At 29.4% G+C, this 18,495-nt stretch overlaps 2 long non-coding RNA genes across 2 annotated transcripts; one reads left to right on the top strand and one right to left on the bottom strand.

The window, feature by feature from the left end:
* The first annotated feature begins 2,564 nt into the window (after positions 1–2,564).
* On the top strand, positions 2,565–3,416 carry LOC105113477 (uncharacterized). The gene is made up of 3 exons (XR_839975.1): positions 2,565–2,753; positions 2,823–3,011; positions 3,205–3,416. It is a non-coding gene; the product is annotated as an uncharacterized LOC105113477 (long non-coding RNA).
* Positions 3,417–9,950: 6,534 nt separating this feature from the next.
* LOC105113480 (uncharacterized) lies at positions 9,951–10,811 on the bottom strand. The gene is made up of 3 exons (XR_839976.1): positions 10,735–10,811; positions 10,528–10,566; positions 9,951–10,102 (listed from the first exon to the last, which is right to left on the bottom strand). It is a non-coding gene; the product is annotated as an uncharacterized LOC105113480 (long non-coding RNA).
* Between the last annotated feature and the right edge of the window lie 7,684 nt (positions 10,812–18,495).

The following is an 18,495-nucleotide window of genomic DNA, read 5'->3' on the forward strand; positions in this document are numbered from 1 at the left end:
CCATTGAATCACATTGAAGGAAGAATGCATGTCAATTCCTTACCTGATCATTCCATTGTGAACCAAACTCTTTTTTTTTATCCTGATAATTTTTGTAAAGGTCCTGAATAATTTCCCCGTGACGAGCCTGTGTAGAGACAAGTCCTTTATATTTGGTTACTTCTGGCTAGTCCATATAAGCCACTACCCGTATCACCCCAACAAACTATTTGATACAATGAATAGAATGCAAAGGATGCATAATAGATAACCTAACATGAAAATGATAATTAAATTATAAAATCTAGCTTAACATACTGCTGCAATCGATGGGCTAGAGTCTTCCCTTGACTGTGAATAAGTCCCATCAACACCAAAAATAATAGTACGATGATAAGTTATGTTAGGAATTCTTCTTTGAATAGTATTCAAAGCTTCATCTAGAATCTATACCTCTGCAACACCTCTTCCAAATAATGTGCTACCATAAGAAAAAATGTTATAGCAATTAACAATGTTTTGTGAGGAAAACTACAGTGTTTTCTCCAATAAAATCGATAAAAATAATTTTAAAAAGATCATAGAAAAAACATTTAAACAAATACTGTAGCAATTTACAGTATTTTGTGAGAAAAACTACAATGCTTTTCCCATATAATTTAACTCTATTATAATTATAATTCTTATCTATTTTGACAATATATTAAGCCTTGTCAACCAAGCAGCTAGTAAAATACAAGAAACCAAAAGGCAAAGAAAAGTTTACCCCCTAAGGTAACTTAAGATAAGAAAGGTTTTCTAAACTCAAGCTCTCTAAAGCTACCAAATGTTGATTGGTTGTATACTCACTTCCTCTCTGTCTTTATGAATCCATGGTTGATGAACCTTCAAGCTTCAAACTTTGAACCTATATCTTCCATCCAGATCTAAAAAATATTTAAAAAAGCTAAGATCTAAGAGTGTTAGGTCTTTCTATAAAAATATACCTAAAAGTCTTGGGTCTAACTTGAACGCTTGATCCAATAGTAATATTTATAATATTAATAATACTATTAAACTTATATGACTTAAGTTTAAGGGAGTTTAGCTGCAACATCGGACCTAAGAGCATTGGATGTGGGTTTGGCTATAAGGTCGTGTTATAAAAGTGCGATAATTAAATAAATTAATAAAGAAGAAAAGAAAACGAAAAAAACCAATATGAAGAAAAAAACTAATGAAGAAAAAGAAAAAGAATTTAAATTAACTGGATTAACCATTCAAACCAGGTTAACTTGTCAAACCTGAGATTCGCATCATGAATGAAAAAAATTTACGGGTTAACCCATAATTAACTATGTTAACTTGTTAAATTCCTATCTTAAGTTACCTTTGAGGGTAAGCTTTGCTTTGCTTTATGGTTTCTTATGTTTTGCTAGCTGCATGGTTGACAAGGCTTAATATATTATTAAAATATATTATTTTTTGTTGCTATATTGCAATATTTTGTTTGGGATTCTAGGAAAGTACACATTTATCATTGTCATGTTGATTTGGATGGAAGTTATGGGTTCAAGGTTTGATGTTTGAAGGTTCATCAACTATGGATTCACAAAAAAAAAGAGAAAGTGAGGCTACAACCAGTCAACATTTAGTGGCCTTCAGAGAACTTGAGTTTAGAAAAGCCTTTCTTATTTGAAGTTACCTTAGAGGGTAAGTTTTGCTTTGCTTTGTTGTTGATTAATTGTATACTCACTTCCTCTTTATCTCTATGAATCCATCGTTGATGTACTTTTAAGATTCAAACATTGAACCTATGACTTCCATCCAAATTAACTTCTTCAAAGTTACATTGGAGAGTAAGCTTTGCTTTGCTTGGACTTAAGTTTATAATATTAATAATACTATTAAATTTACATGACTTAAGTTTAAGGGAGTCTAGTTGTAACATCGGACCTAAGAGCATTGGATGCGGGTTGACTATAAGATAATGTTATAAAAGTGCGATAATTAAATAAATTAATTAAGAAGAAACAAAAAAGAGAAAAACCAATATAAAGAAAAAAACTAATGAAGAAAAAGAAAAAAAAATAAATTAACTGGATTAACCATTCAAATCAGGTTAACTCATCAAACCTGAGATTTATATCATGAAAGAAAAACATTTATGGGTTAACCCATAATTAACTTGGTTAACTTGTTAAGCCAAGTTAACTCGTCAAGCCCGAGATATATATTATGAAAGTCTAATAATTAAATAAAAAAAATAATATTAATGAACTAAAAGAAAAAAATTAATTAAAAAAATTTCAGGGTAACTTATCAAATCACATTAATCTTTCAAATTTGGAATTTGTATCATAAAAGTCTAATAACTAAATAAAAAAATTAACATTAACAAACTAAATTAAAAAAAAAAATTCATGAAAGGAAAAAAATACAAAGAAAAAAGAAAAAAACCACAAAAGCATAAAAAAACAAAAAAAACAAAATAATTATAATATAATAATAATAATAATAAGGAAAGTTACAGTATTTTTCTACACATATTTATAAATTATCCATATTTTATTTAATAACCGATAACCCTTTCCCTCCATCCATCACCTCTGCCGCCTGTCCCGGCTTTTCAGCTTCCGTCCCATTGCCACTGCATCTTCCATTTATCAATAACCGGCGTTTCCCAATTTTTCCCTTACCCAATAAATTTAATTTATTATTCCCTATTTTTCAAATGACAAAGCAACACAACAACAAAAGCAGAAAGATAGCAAGAAAACTACGAGGAAGAGCTGGTAATTTCTGCTTTATCACTGTATATTAACAAATATATTTCTTTTCTAATTTTAGTTTATTTGTGTCAGATTCTATTATTTTAAAATGGAAGAATCTTCAAGATTTTCTATGGCTTTTACTTCAAAAGGAAATACAATTTTCTTTCATGACTTGGAGCTGGTGATAACAAACAACCAGTGCACGGCAAGAGGAGAAGCAACAGTTCTCCCTCAGAGATGTCCTAAGGGCATCATAATGAATTCATTCAAGAACTAATAGTAAGTTATTGCTGTTTTTTTTTTATTAACATATTGTTTATGTAGCTGTAATTTCTGTTTTTATTAAGTGATGAATTTGTTTTTTATTCAGAAAAAAATATCTTGTTTAAAATTAATATTTATCAGTTAATATGTCATTCGTTCAACTGTCACTGTATTTTGTTTCAACTGTTACTGTGTTTTTATTATCCAGTGGTGGGAAGCAGACTGGCTTCCACGTTCTGGCGGATTTCCCAATTAATGTGGAGGACAAGGATCCCCCGACAGCGCTGCCGCCCCGCATCCCGCCCCCGATGGCGCTGCCGCTGCCGCCCTTTTGCAGGCCTACGGTGTTGTCGCTAGCGCCGCTCCGCACCTCTACTGTGCTGCCTCTACTTCTCACCACTACACCACCCGCTCTGCCTGCTCTGGAAAAAGGCCCAAGAAAATTTTTGGGCAATCATCAATACTTAAATATTTTAAAAAGTGAATTTTATGATATTTATTTCTATATATTTTTTTATTAATTTGAATTGACATGTTGTGATCTCTCTTAGTTTTTATAATTATAATTTTATAATATTGTCATTTAGAACTTGAAAATTTATGGAAAAAAATAGTTCAAAGTTAATAACAAATTAAAATTAAAAATACAAGTTCAAAATTTTAAACAGTTACAGTTCAAAATTGATACAGTAACAGTTTTAAAGTCATCAGTGTTACCAAGTTTAAAATTAAGACAATACTTTTAATGTAATTGAGAGAGTAACAGTTCAAAATTGATGCAGAAACAGTTTAAAAGTCATTATTATTAGAAAGTTGAAAATTAAGGCAATAATTGTGACTTAATTAAGACAGTAACAATTCAAATTTGATTTAATTGACAATAACAGCTCAAACTTAAAACAGTAACAGTTCAAAATTGATACAGTAACAGTTCGAAAGTCATTATTGTTAGTAAGTTTAAAATTAAGACAATAATTTTGATTTAATTAAGACAATAATAATTTAAAAAATTGATTTAATTGAGACATTAACAATTCAAATTTGATTTAATTAAGACATTAAAGTTTAGACAATAACAGTTTAAAATTAAGATAAATTTTGATTTAATAAAGACAGTAACAATTCAAAAAATTAATTTAATTGAGACAGTAACAATTCAAAAAATTGATTTAATTGAGACAGTAAGAGTTCAAAAAATTGATTTAATTGAGATAGTAAAGTGTAGATAGTAACAATTCAAAATTAAGACAATAATTTTGATTTAATTAAGACAATAATAGTTTAAAATTTGATTTAATTGATAGAGTAATAGTTCAAAAAATTGATTTAATTAAGATAGTAACATATCAAATTTAGGACAGTAACAATTTGAAAGTCAATATTTACAAAAAATTCAAAATTAAAATAGTAATTTTGATTTTCTTAAAATAGTAACAATTCAAAAATTTAATTTAATTTAATTTGTTTAATGTTAAGATAAATAATATAAGTTCATTTGGATAATATATTATCTAAAATTAATGTTTATCAATTAATATCTCATTAGTTCCACTGTCACTGTATTTTATTTCAACTGTTACTGTGTTTTTATTGTCAGTGGCGAGAAGCAGACTGGCTTCCACGTTCTGGGGGATTTCCCAATTAATATGGAGGGCAAGGATGCCGCTGCCGCTGCCTTCTCCCCCCCACGGTGCTGCCAATGATGCTCCCCCCTCATGGTGCTGCCTCTGCTGCCCCCCTATGCTGCTGCTGCCTCCACCTCCCGCTCTGCCTATCGCACCAGCCACATCATTGTTGAAAGGTCCAAGAAAATTCATGGGTAATCATCTATACTAAATATTTTATAAATTTTATAATATTGATTTTTATGTATTTTCTATGAATTTGACAATATATAACAATATTAATGTCATTACAATATGTTGTTTTAGTTTGTCCAATGTTTACCAGGCACAAAATAAGCTCAGGCATAAAAAGCTCAACATTCACTTCAATTCACTAATGTGGCTAGGATGATATATCGGAACCGGCAAGTCAATGTATCCAAAATGACCTGAGAGAGGATAAATGAGCACATTTGAATTTGTTTTCAAGAAAAACAAAACAAAACAATATATAAATGAGCATGTGACGGAATTTACAAGCACGTCGCACTCGACGGGAAGGTATTACACTCAGGTCAGACCCCTCTGAAATGCGTCTATAAATCTTTGAAAACAGGGGATTGGTGTTACATTCCAACCGTACATGACGCTGATAAACACTTGGGTACAAGGTGCCCTGCCGCAGGAGGATTCTAATGCTAGTTGAATATTTACCACAACTCGGTAGTGGTTTGATATGCTCAGACAATTAATGACTACAAAACCCAACAGTTTGATCCATAACACATGAAACAAACCTCACAGGGGAGCAATGGTCGTGTAAAGTCATAACCATAGCAAAAACCATATGTTTCCTAGTTCGTAGTAGTGTCAGTAAAACATACGACCAAATAAGATTTCGTGGACTAGCAAGCATCAATCACTTCTGAACGCACACACCCCCTTGACATGAATGCATACACTTTAGGCATGTGGATGTATGAATTTTTGGTTCTGAGATTTCACCTCACCATGTGAGTTCAAGAAAGCTCTATTTAAATAATAATGCATCAACGGGGTATGATGATGGGGGTCCATTATATCATAATCATCATGCCCGACGTGTATGTTTTTGCATGGTGACGACTGCGCAACATCAGGGGACTGTTAGTATTAGTATACTGAAGTCATACCGTACTTGTATGAGTTTACTCCGTCTACACTTTTACATGCAAGAGCTGTCTTACGTGAGTGTACATTCTCGGGAGTAACAGTTACACGCAAGTCGGGCACGATATGAATATGTCTATTGATCTTACATTGAAGACAGACCCGACCCGCATGTGTTTCTTTACGCTTCCTACTTCGTTACACTAAAGTTGTGCCCAATATTTATTTGTTTTTACTCTAGCCTCATCGTTACACTAAACTCGTTCGCGGTGTGCATGTGTTTCCTGCGGTTAGCAGAAATCGCGTCCCACTTGTATGTCTTCACTACTTTTACAAATGCATGAGTTTATCTCATAATTATCGTGCCTTATATTCTAATGCTAGTGGAATATTTACCACAACTCTGGAGCAGTTTATCTCATATTAATCTATATGATTCAGAAAATACATGCAAAGTGAAGAGTGAGAAATAAAAAAATATAGAAAATACAACATGTCAATTCAATTCATTGAAATTCATAAAAATCAATATTTAAGGATAGATGATTGCTAAATATTTTTCTTGGGTCTTTTTACAGTGAAGTGGCAACGCATGAGGTGGGGCAGTAGCATGGTTGGGGTGGAGTAGTAGCAGTAGGGAGGTGGGCAGCAGCGGCAGCATAGCAGGGAAGCATCCATGAGGTCCATCACAAAGTGTGAAAACCATATCAAGATTTAACTGATTTCTTGTAGTTCAAAAGACACGTTGCAATTCTCGCCCGATATGCTTGTACTGTTTCAAAAGGTATGTTTTGTGGTATCACCTTTTCATTCAATATCATCGTGATGATATAAAGAACAATGATTCCATAGTCCTCCCTGTTTGTAAATAATGTTATTTTTTAAGATGACTAATTAAATAATAGTTTTTATGTAACAAATATGCTCATTTATTTACGAACAAATTTTTTGATGAATATCTTCATTTACAATCAGCTGGAATGAGTCCTTATCCCTTATCTTCCCTTCTTTTTCCGGCAGCTCTTGCCTCCTTTTATAGACATAGTCTTTCTACTCCAATTTAATTTGATGTAACATGATTTTTTATATATTATAAAGTAACATGATTTTTTTGTTTTGGAAAGGACAGTTACATACCACCAGTTCTGCATCCTTCACAAAGTTGGCTTCACTCTTGCTTTTGAGCCAAGAGTTGTAGAATGTCCATATCCTGGCTTCCACATCAAAGACAAGTAGCGTCCAGTGAAAGGGAGAGGCTTTGATATTTCCTCCCGCTGAATTCACAGGAAATATTAGGATCGATGCTTCTAACCCGTCCTTCAGCTCTTGCTGCAGTTGTGGGTTTGCCTCGCCCCTATGGCATTCGCGAACTATATGGGTCTGAAAGAATAATAATTTATGTTATCTTAAGTAATACTTCATTAGTTTTGTTTTTTCATACAATTTTAATAACTTACCTAGATTAAGCTGTCATGTATGATTGCTTTTCTTGAAGCTGATACCCCTTTTATTTTTCTCTCCTCTAACAGGAGAAAGCAAAATGCATCGATGACCTGCACAGGTGTATGTAAATTATCCATGCATATTCCATTGAAGTAACAAACAGGTTTAAGTAATGGTATACTCATATTATTTGAGATTGATTTTTCATGTAGGAGGTCTAAAATGTCATAAAAAAATGAATTTCATGCTCTTTTCTTCTCCTCTTTTCTTCTCCAACACATAGACAATCTCTGTAAAAAATTAAGAGTATAAGTTCAAAATTAGGACAATAAAAGTTCAAAAATAATTGAGTAAAGATAATATTAGTTCAAAATTGATACAGTAACAGTTTAAAAGTCATTATTGGCACTAAGTTCAAAATTAAGACAGTAATTTTGATTTAATAAAGACAATAATAATTCAAATTTGATTTAATTAAGACATTAACAGTTTAAAATTAAGATAGTAACAGTTCAAATTTGATTTAATTAAGACATTAATAAATCAAATTTAATTTAATTAATATAATAAAAGTTTAAAATTTAGACAATAACAGTTCAAATTTAATTTAATTAATATAATAACAGTTCAAATTAGATAGCCATAGTTCAAATTGATTTAATTAAGATAGTAACAATTCAAAAGTTATTATTGGTAATAGTTCAACATTAAGACAATAATTTTGATTTAATTAAAACAATAACAGTTTAAAAATTAAAGAGTAACAGTTCAAATAAGACAATAACAATTTAAAATTCAAATTAAATTTATTTAAAACAATAACAGTTCAAATTGGATTTAATTAAGAAAGTAACGATTAGATTTGATACCCTATTTTGAGCTCGGTAATCACATTTAAAGATTAAAGAGTAACAGTTCAAATAAAACAATAACAATTTAAAATTCAAATTAAATTTATTTAAAACAATAACAGTTCAAATTGGATTTAATTAAGAAAGTAACGATTAGATTTGATACCCTATTTTGAGCTCGGTAATCACATTCAATAAATCTTTGTTCAAATGTTTGACTGGTTGACGTTCAGCTTATTCTTTAAGTCTTCAACCTTTTTTTTTTCTTCCTGCCTTGTTCTTCCACCTTCACTATTTCCTTCTTCTTTATTTTTCTGGTTTCAAGGACTTCCATTGATTGCTCTTCTTTAGCTTCCTTTCCCCTTTTTAACTCTTGAAGAGTTATTATTGCGAGCTGGCTTTGTAAGTCCTCAATCCTTGCTTCCATTTTAGCTTTTTCCTCTTCATGTGCTTGGTTGATTCCTACATATTCCCTTTGCAGCTCTGCAAATTTTCTATTTTGGAAATCATTTTCTTTCTTAAGTCTTTTGACCTCTTTATCAGCATTTTTGAGTTGATCTTTAAATTTCTGATTTTCATATATCAGCTCATTCTCCTTGTTTAATGCTTCAGTGATTTCCATTTGCAGCTTTTCAAATTCTGCCTTTTGGAGCTGATCTTTAAATTTCTGATTTTCACATATCAACTCATTCTCCTTGTTTAATGCTTCAGTGATTTCCATTTGCAGCTTTTCAATTTCTACTTTTTGGAGATCCTTTTCTTCTTCTGCCTTCTGGAGTTGATCTTTCAATCTCTGATTTTCACACCTCAACTCTCTTATCTCTTTTTCAGCAAAAAAAGTAGCCTCATCCACTTCTCCCTTTTCTTTTTCTTTTTCTTCTTGTTCTGTAGCCTCATCCACTGCTTCTTTCTTTTCTTGTTCTTGTTCTTCTTCTTCTTCTTCCAACAGCTCCACAACTCTTTGAGCACCCAACATCGTAACTTCTGTTTCTGTGGGCTTCAAGTATACAACTAAAAACTGCATGAATGTGTAGACGGTAACATTATTAATGATATGATAATAAATGAAATGGAAAAGGTAAATGATCAGATTGAGATATTAATATACTATACATTTACAATCAGAAAGTAACATTTCAGAACTCTGAAATTCTGACTTACACTGACGTCTATGAATGGTGTTTTTCTTAATTCTGCTTCCAGGCCCATTAGATTCCATTTTGCACACCTTGGTATTCTTCCTTCTTCAATTGGTTCAATGATTTTGGAGTGCTCACAATACCAATACTGCAGAATTGAATTTTCATTGCTATTGAATTATATGATTTATGTTTGAACAAAAGAAATAGAATAGTAGTTGAATTTTTGTTTTTCTTACCGGAATCATCATCACGCAACCTATTACTTCGGTTGCCTCTTTTTCCTCCAATGATTTTTTAAAAAAATCAAAAATATGCTCAGTCCAATTATACTCTGCAATTCTCTCCATGTCTTCAACATATTCCAAGTATGCAAATGGGAGATTGCATCCATTGTTTGACAGAAAGAGGGACACAAGAAGTTTCAAGACCAAAACCCTGCAAATATCTTGGACATTTTCATCGGTGAGATTTTCACTTTCTATGCTACATAGTCTTTTGAACACTTTATCTATTTCTTTCCTTGTCAACCTTGCTACTTTTGGAAAGCAACGTTTTTCAAAAGCAGTCTTGTTTCGCATCCTTGCAGCCTTATTTTTTTTAAGATCTATCTGCATGTTTCCATCTCTGATCCCAAAAATCAATTTCATGTCCTCTGCATATATTTTAAAGTCCCTGTCATTAATCCTGAAAACTTCTTCATTTTTTACGTATGTTTGCAAAATCTGATATACAGTAAGGTCACTTTTTCTACATGTATTCTTATTTACACGCCCTTCCAAGATACATTCTATCAATATCCAGAATGGTGTCTTGATGAGCTCGTTTTTCACTCCTTTTGTGATGTTTGCCATCTCAACATCCTTGACTATTGCATAAAGGTTGGACTTGAATTGTGGACCTTTTCCCATGGAAACCATCTGCAAACCACATTTTTGTTTAAAATGATTTTGTTCAAGTAACAGTTGGAGCAACAAACAGTCACAGGACAAAAATTCTTTTCAAGCCATGTTTTCTTCATAGATTTAATCAGGTTTGTTAGTGAAAAACAATACATAAAGACAGTAACAGTTGAACAAATAAAAATTAAAAATCAGTTTAATTAGGTTTATTTGTTTTAGGGTTGTTTTTTTCAATGATTTTCATTAACAGAGAAAGATAATAATGACGTCAAAATTATTCAGAAATTACACAGTAACATTTGAAAACTGAGATAAACAATATATAAACATATCCTAAGTTTTTAAAAAACATTAATAGTTGAACCAATGAGTAAAGACAGTAACGATTTGCATGTCATTTTATACTAAAGAATGATGATTCATTTTGGGAATTTTGCGTTTACCTTTCGTTCTTCCGGTATCTTGTATTCTTTTCTTGGTTCCTGTAAGAAAAAGATGAGAAATAAAAAACCCTATAAAAAAAATTTTCAAGTGAAATTGCTAATATTTTTGTAGACAGTAACAGTTGAACAAATTACTAAAGACAGTAACGGTTTGCAGGTCACTTTCTACTAAAGAATGATGATTTGATTTGAGCAATTTGTGTTTACCTTTCGTTCTTACAGTGATCCTGTGCTCTGTCGTTCTTCTTGCGCTTATTGTGTCGGGTGAGAAGTTGTTGTTTCTGTAATGTACGATGAAGATGAGAAACAAAAAACTATTTCTGATGTTTTCCAGCGTTAGTACAAAAGGAGTGACATGTCATTGGGAATTTTTCATGAAGACGTTCAAATTTAATTTAATCAAGAAAATAATAGTTTAAATTTGATTTAATTAAAATAGTATTAGTTGAAAGTTAGAAAATAAGTCATTAATTTTTTAAATTGATTCCTAACAGTTAAAATTTAATTTAATTAAAACAATAATAATTAAGATTTGTCCGGTTATATATTACTCTAGAATGTAACAGCAACAAACACATACAAGTCATAAACGACGTGTCATTGTAAATTTTTTTGACTAGCTATAAATGATTGTCATTGTGTGTCGGACACGACATGAGTTGAATATAAATTTTTTTTTGAATTGTTTTAGAAATACTTTGGTTAAAAATGGCTTCCTTTTATATAGTTTATTTAAAGCTAAGTTTTTTTTAAAAAAATCTCTAATGTCAATAAATCAAATGTTAGAAAATCTCTTTTTTAAGTGTTTTTCGAAGTTCTTTAAATTGAGACTGAAAAGCCAAACATCACACACGAGTCGAGCTTACCTACTGAATTGATTTTCGAATTCCATTTAAGCGCTTTTCAAAGTTCTTTAATTGAGACTGAAAAGCCAAACATTAGCAGCTAAATTTTAGTCTAAGGAATGAGGTTGAAGAGCAAATCAAAGGTTAGTGTTAGGGTTCTTCTTCATTGTCAATTCAAATTTAGTTTTATTCTGAATTTATGTAATAGCGTAATCACCAAACTGATATTGTCTCTGTTCTCAATTGTCACTCTCTTATTTATGGGTTTCTAGTTCATATATTTCATTTGTTTTCAACTATGAAACAAAAAATGATCTTTCCATCAAATATAAAAGACATGCAAATCGTTACTATATAATTTTGATGTTGTACTTTATCTCTCTTTCTGTGTTAATGTATAGTTACTGTATAATTTTGATGCTGTTACTGGATCTCTCTTTTTAATGTTAATGTCTTATGATATTGGTTTAATGTTCAGAAGCTGAAAATCTATGAAAAAAAACTTGAAATTAGAAGGGCTAGGCACCTTGGATTAACCATTTCTCAAATTTTCAATCAGCAATGAATTATAGTATAACAAGGCATAATCTATTAACATCTACTATGTCCAACGTAGCGAACAAGTAGTCATAATTTACAAATTTCTTCACATTATATATTCATTTTTAGAAATTGTATTATATATGCACTTTTTAATTACATATTCATGATTCTATGATATGGTTTCTGGTTTATTTTACAGATAAATCTATTCACTCACATTACCCAAGCAGGTTCTTGGGTACCAGATCATGAAGTTTAAAAAAAACTGAAAGGTACAAGTTTAGATGTAATCCAAAGAATCTTAGCAACATTCCAGCAAAATTCTCATTTAATACAAGCATCGCTAGACATGTATAATGTAAATGAAGATGTATTTAGATTTGAAAACTTTAGTTTGTATTTAGGTTAAGAAGATGTATTATACATCACTAGTTTGCCAATAAATGACGAATCAGTTACAGGTATAGATACTAGTGATGGGGTAAAGGACTTTAACAAGTTTTTGAGAATTTCTAATTATATATATCATAAAAACAAGATAAAAAATTCTATAAATTATCATGGCTTAAGGAACATTTTGAACAAGTTCCTAGCGGCATAGATAAGGAAAACCCCAATTTTGTCTATTATGTTCGAGCATACACTTTGTTTCTTATAGGAACAATAATTTTTCCTGATGCCTTCATGCATGCTGTCCAGACACATTATCTTCAATTTCTAAAGAAAATTGGAGATATTGGCAAGTATATTTGGGATGCTGCTTTGCTAGCACACCTTAAATGCAGTATTAAAAAGTATAAGGAGCGTCACATTTGTTCCTTGGCTAGAAACAGTCTTGTTTTTCAGATAAGTAACTAACATATATGAGTTAAAATATTACTTTTCCTAAAATAAATACTAATATTTTATCCTTTCTTGTAGTTTTTTGTTTTTTTTTTCACTTTCCATCAGTTACAAGGGACGTGATTAAACCAATTCAACATGAGGTTCCTCTCATGGTGGATTGGACAATTACTCTGCAAGAATCATCAAGGAATAAACATGCAAAGAAATCATCAAAATACTATTCAAAACAATTGAATGAGGTGCAGGAGCATGAAGTAAACATTATATGCATAGAAATTAACGTTAAATGTAGTTTTTCAAGATGTGGTTTGTAGATGTTATCTCAAAAAATTTCATTGGTTATTATATGTATCTTTTGACCAAAAGTTCTTCTTATAGGTTATATGGAAGCCATATGAAAGCATCAAATTAACTTTATATTTGGAGAACCAGCTTCCGATAGCGATGTGCAAAACAATTCTCATTTTTTTTAATGAGTGTTTTGCACATCAACCTGATTCATGCCCGAGGCAGTTTGGATTATCGGAGGTTAGATCGAACTTGATAGAGTTTCCAAAAATTAAATACAAGAGGAGGTCTGCAGGAATAAAGGCTAAAATTGGAAAGATGGTTTATTTTCCTCCTATATTCAAATATGGAGATGCAAGAAAGAGCACTTAATTGGAAATCACTCTCACCCCCTTCAGCTTGTGGGATCACCTCCTTTTGCTTCTAGCTCCTCACCTTAAGTTTCTCAAGGTATTTATATTTTGTTATGCCACATTGCTGCCTTTTCTTTTCTTTTCTTTGTTTGTTGATTTACTTCTCTTGTTAATTTTTCATTGCAGTTGGAGCTATTCGATCACCTCCTCCTCCTGCTTTTAACTCCTCACCTCATGTTTAGGGTATTTTTACTTTGTTATGCCACATTGCTGCCTTTTCTTTTCTTTTATTTTTTTGTTTACTGATTTGCATCCCTTGCTAATTTGCTATTACAGTTGGAGCTGAGGGAACAACAACTGCCTGTGGTTCCATCTTTAGCTCCTTTATAGGGGCTGCTGATGGTCCCACCTCCACCCCTCTTCCATCAGCTCCTCCTGTTGTTGATGATTCTTTAGGTATGACTTTACTTTCTTAATTTTTAATATATTGTCATACCCGACTATTTCCTTTTGATATATTACTATTCAGAAAAAAAAACATTATTTGAAATGAATTTTTGTGTTGTTACTGTTTGTTGGTCCAATTGTTACTGTCTTAATGCTAATATCCCATCTATGTTGTTTCAACTACTGTCTTAGTGGTAATGGTTTTACTTTGCAAAATATAAAAAATAATAACATTTAATCATGTTTGTGACAATAGAACAAGCATCAAGGTGGATTCAAATGCATGCATGCAAAACATATGTTAGAAGAGGAAAAAGGAATCCAACTCCTCCTGTTGTTGTCGATGATGTCTTAAGTATGACTTTATTTTTTTTCTTAATTTCCAATATAATTGAGTATTTCCTCTTGTGATTTTTCTTGTCTTGTAATAACAAATATATCTTAGGTATGACATTATTTTTCTCTTAATTTTTCCATCCAGCTACTCCTCCAATCGAACAAGCACCTCCTGTTGTTGATGATGTCATAGGTATGATATTATTTTTCTCTTAATTTTCCAATATATCTCCATACCCGACTACTTACTCTTGTGATTTTTCTTGTCTTGCAGTTAGAAGAGGCAAAAGCAATCCCCTAACACCTTCATTTTTGCACGAGGCGCAATATTCTTTAGTTGTAGACAACATCAAACTTTCAAGAAGAAAGAGTTTATAATTTTGAATGTCTTTAATTTTAATTTAGTAAACAATATATTTTATAATCTATACTTCAAACATTGGACAAGATAAGAATATTAATGTCATTACAATATGTTGTTTTATTTTTTCCAATGTTTACCAAGCATATTCCATTGAAGTAACTAACTAGTTTAAGTAATTATACACCTACACTAATTAAGACAGTAACAGTTCGAAGTTTAGACATTAACAGTTCAAAGTTAGCCAATAACAGTTTAAAATTGATACAATAACAATTTCAATTTAAGACAGTAACAGTTTGAAAGTCATTATTGGTAGTAAGTTCAAAATTAAGACAGTAATTTTGATTTAATTAAAACAGTAACAGTCTAAAGTTAAGACAATAACAGTTCAGAATTGATATAATTAATATAATAACAGTTCAAATTTAATTTAATTATGACACGTTCAAAATTGATTTAATTAAAATTAAAGTTTTTATTTTTATTAAAATTTTATTTTTTATATGTTTTTTTATCACTGTAATATGATAATATAAATAAATATTTCAATAAATTAATACTATAAAAAGCAGTAAATATACAAACTAATATTATATATATATATATATAAATATTATTAAAACATGTGGGCTGGTCCGGCCCAGTTGACTGGGCCGAGATCAGCACCAGAAGAGGTGGGCCAACATCAACCCAAAATAGTTAGGCCGACGTTGGCCCAAAATGTTTTTTAATTTAAAACGGTGCCGTTTTAGACTGAAATAGAGATTCTTACTAAATTCCAATTAAGTCTTTTTTTTTTAATTTTTTTTTCGATTTAACCCCTAATTGACACTGAACTTTTGATTTAATGCAATGAAGCCCCTTCTGAACTTTAATTGGAACCCCAAAGTTAGGCGTCTTTTCCAATATGGTTCTTGGTCTTGAAATTTGTCAATTTAACCCCTAATTGACCATTAAACTTTTAATTTTTTCAATTTAGCCCCTAGTTTTTCTCAGTTAAGCCCCTAAAATATGGCGCCTCTTGCATATTGATCCTTGGTTAAAAGTAAAGTAGTTAAGATTATTAATTTATTTTATTTTTATAAGTATTTTAAATAATATAATTGAATTTAATTATGTAGTTTAATATTTTATCTTAAATATAAAAATTATAATATATTATCAAATTAAATTTAAATTATATATAGAATTGAATTTAATTCCATTCCAAATTAACTAAGCACTTGTATTGAATTAAGTATTGTTAACATTAATTATTAATTAATGCCGTTCAAAGTTTCTAAATTAGTGAGACCTAAATTGGACCGTACATCTATAAAATTCATTCATTGTATTTTGTCTTTGCTTCATATTATTTTGTCTTTGCTTCGTGTAATAATACTAACATAATTTTTACAACATGTTTAACCAAGTTTCTTTAGGTGAGTGTGTTTAATTATAATTGTTTTTGTGTTTGTGGTTTAAAAAATATTTTTTTTTTAAAATAATTTAATTGTGATTTAAAAAAATAAATTAAAAAAATAAATTTCAGCTTTTATAAAACTAAAGTTAAAACTATTATTTATAAATAAAAAAATATTATTTTATGATTAAAAAATGTATAGTGAAAAACTATGAATTTTTATTTTAAAATTTATTTTGAATAATATACAATATTTATGATGTGGGGGAAATCATTGTTCCCAACACCAAAATCAATTGTATTACAATAATAATCCACAGTATTTTTTTTTTTAAAATCATTTTTTTTTTCAATTTTTTTTGTTTTCTTTTATTTTCATTTGTTTTTTTTGCAAAATCAAAATCACTTTTTTTTTCAATTTTTTTTGTTTTTTTTATTTTCATTTGTTTTTTTTGCAAAATGTTTTTGTTGATTTTATTTTTTAAATATTGAGTTGGTTAAAAATTTTACTTTGTAATTTTTTCTTTAAAATACTGTGGATTTCTGTAATGTTTTCTCACGTAATTTTTTTTATTTTTTTATTTTTAAAAATTATATTTGTCGATTTTATTTTTTAAAAATATTTTAGTTTTGTAATTTTTTTCTTTAAAATATTATTAATTGCTACAATGTTTCTTTATGTGGTTTGTTTTTATTTTTTTATGATTTTCTCTAAAATTATTTTTTTATTTTATTTTTTAATATTGAACTGGTTAAAAATTATAATTATAATATGTGACAAAAGCACTTTAACTTTCCTTGCAAATTAATATGGATTGCTATAGTGTTTTTTTCTACATGGTTTTTTCTATTTTGTTATGTTTGTTTTTTAAATTATCTTTGTCAATTTTATTTTTTAAATATTGAGTTGGTTAAGAATTGCAATTACAAGTAAATACATGTTTTTCATCACAAAACACTATGGATTAATACAGTTTTTTCTTACATGTTTTTTTTGTTAGTTTTTTTTTTGTGTTTTTATTTTTTATAATATTTTTTTAAATTATCTTCATCAATTTTATTTTGTTAATATTGAATTGGTTATAATTTAAATTTGTAATAAAGCTTAATCATGTAGGGAAAGTACTATAACTTTCCTTACAAAACATTATGGATTGCTACCGTGTTTCTCCACATGGCTTTTTTCTTATAATTTTTTTTAAAATTATCTGTGTTAATTTTATTTTTTTGATATATAGTTGTTTGAGAATTACAATACACGTCATTACAAATAAGAATAAATCATGTGGGGAAACATTGTAACTTTATCACAAAACACTATGAATTACCACAGTGTTTTTAACGTGATTTTTTATGTTTTTTTATATTTTTTTAAATTATCTCTATTAATTTTTTTTTAATATTAAGCTGATTAAGAATTTAGCTTCATAATTTTTTTTAAAACACTGTAAATTGTTGTAGTGTTTTCCCATATGATTTTTTTTAAATTATTTTTATTGATTTTTTTTAATATTGAGTTAATTAAGAATTATAATTACAATAAAGCTAAATCATATAAGAAAAGCGTTGTGACTTTTCTCATAAAACACTGTGAATTGCTACAGCATTTCTGTAAATGGTTTTTTATTTTGTTTTATTAGGGAATGTTTTTCCTCAAAAAACATTGATAATTGCTACAATGTTTTTCCTCATGAGTTTTTTTTCCTTCCAAAATTATCTTTGTTGGTTTTTTTTTTAATATTAAGTTGATAAAAAATTTAACTTTGTAATTTTTTTTATTTTTTATTTACAGAAAAACTAAATCATTTAGCAAAAGTATTGTATTTTTCCCCATAAAACACTGGAGATTGTTACAAATTATTTCGTTCAATCTTTAAATTTTTGATCATCAACATAATCTTTTTTCTATTATTTTTCTATCATAAAATATTTACTCCATTATATCTTTAATTTTTATTATTTATTTAACAATAATTAATAATTATAACACTACTAAATATATTTATTTTATAAACCCGTTCTCGTTGATAACTAAAGCATGCCGGTAATAAATAATAAATAAAAAAAAAAACGTCTTTGCCTCGTCATGAAATAAAAATCAGGTAGGTAACTAATAATATCAGGAGAGAAATCGGCTCTTTAGGAAAACAAAACAAAAATAAAAAAGGGAATTTAATCCCTTGGGAATTCGATATTTTTAGCAGAAAGAATTAATCGGTTTCAAGGTCTCGCCCCCGCCCCCTTATTGAACAGAATCTTGGTTTTCAGGTATATAGTGATCTCAACACTGTCAACCGCACTTTCATCTTCCAAAAGTCAAGAAAGAAACAGAAGGATAGGATGCAGAATGAAGAACAGCTGACATGTAAAATCGAAGATTTAGCAAATTGTTGTGGAGGAGTAGATGATGTTATCATGCAAAAGCAATCAAGTATCCCATTGCTTGGCGACAAGGCAATTTCTCTCTTGTCTATGTTATTATTTGTTCTTTATTTTTAACAAATAATAATAATAATAAAATCTGATATTTTACGTATACGTACA

Source organism: Populus euphratica, unplaced genomic scaffold (genome assembly GCF_000495115.2).
Source record: "Populus euphratica unplaced genomic scaffold, PopEup_1.0 scaffold425.1, whole genome shotgun sequence".
NCBI lineage: Eukaryota > Viridiplantae > Streptophyta > Magnoliopsida > Malpighiales > Salicaceae > Populus > Populus euphratica.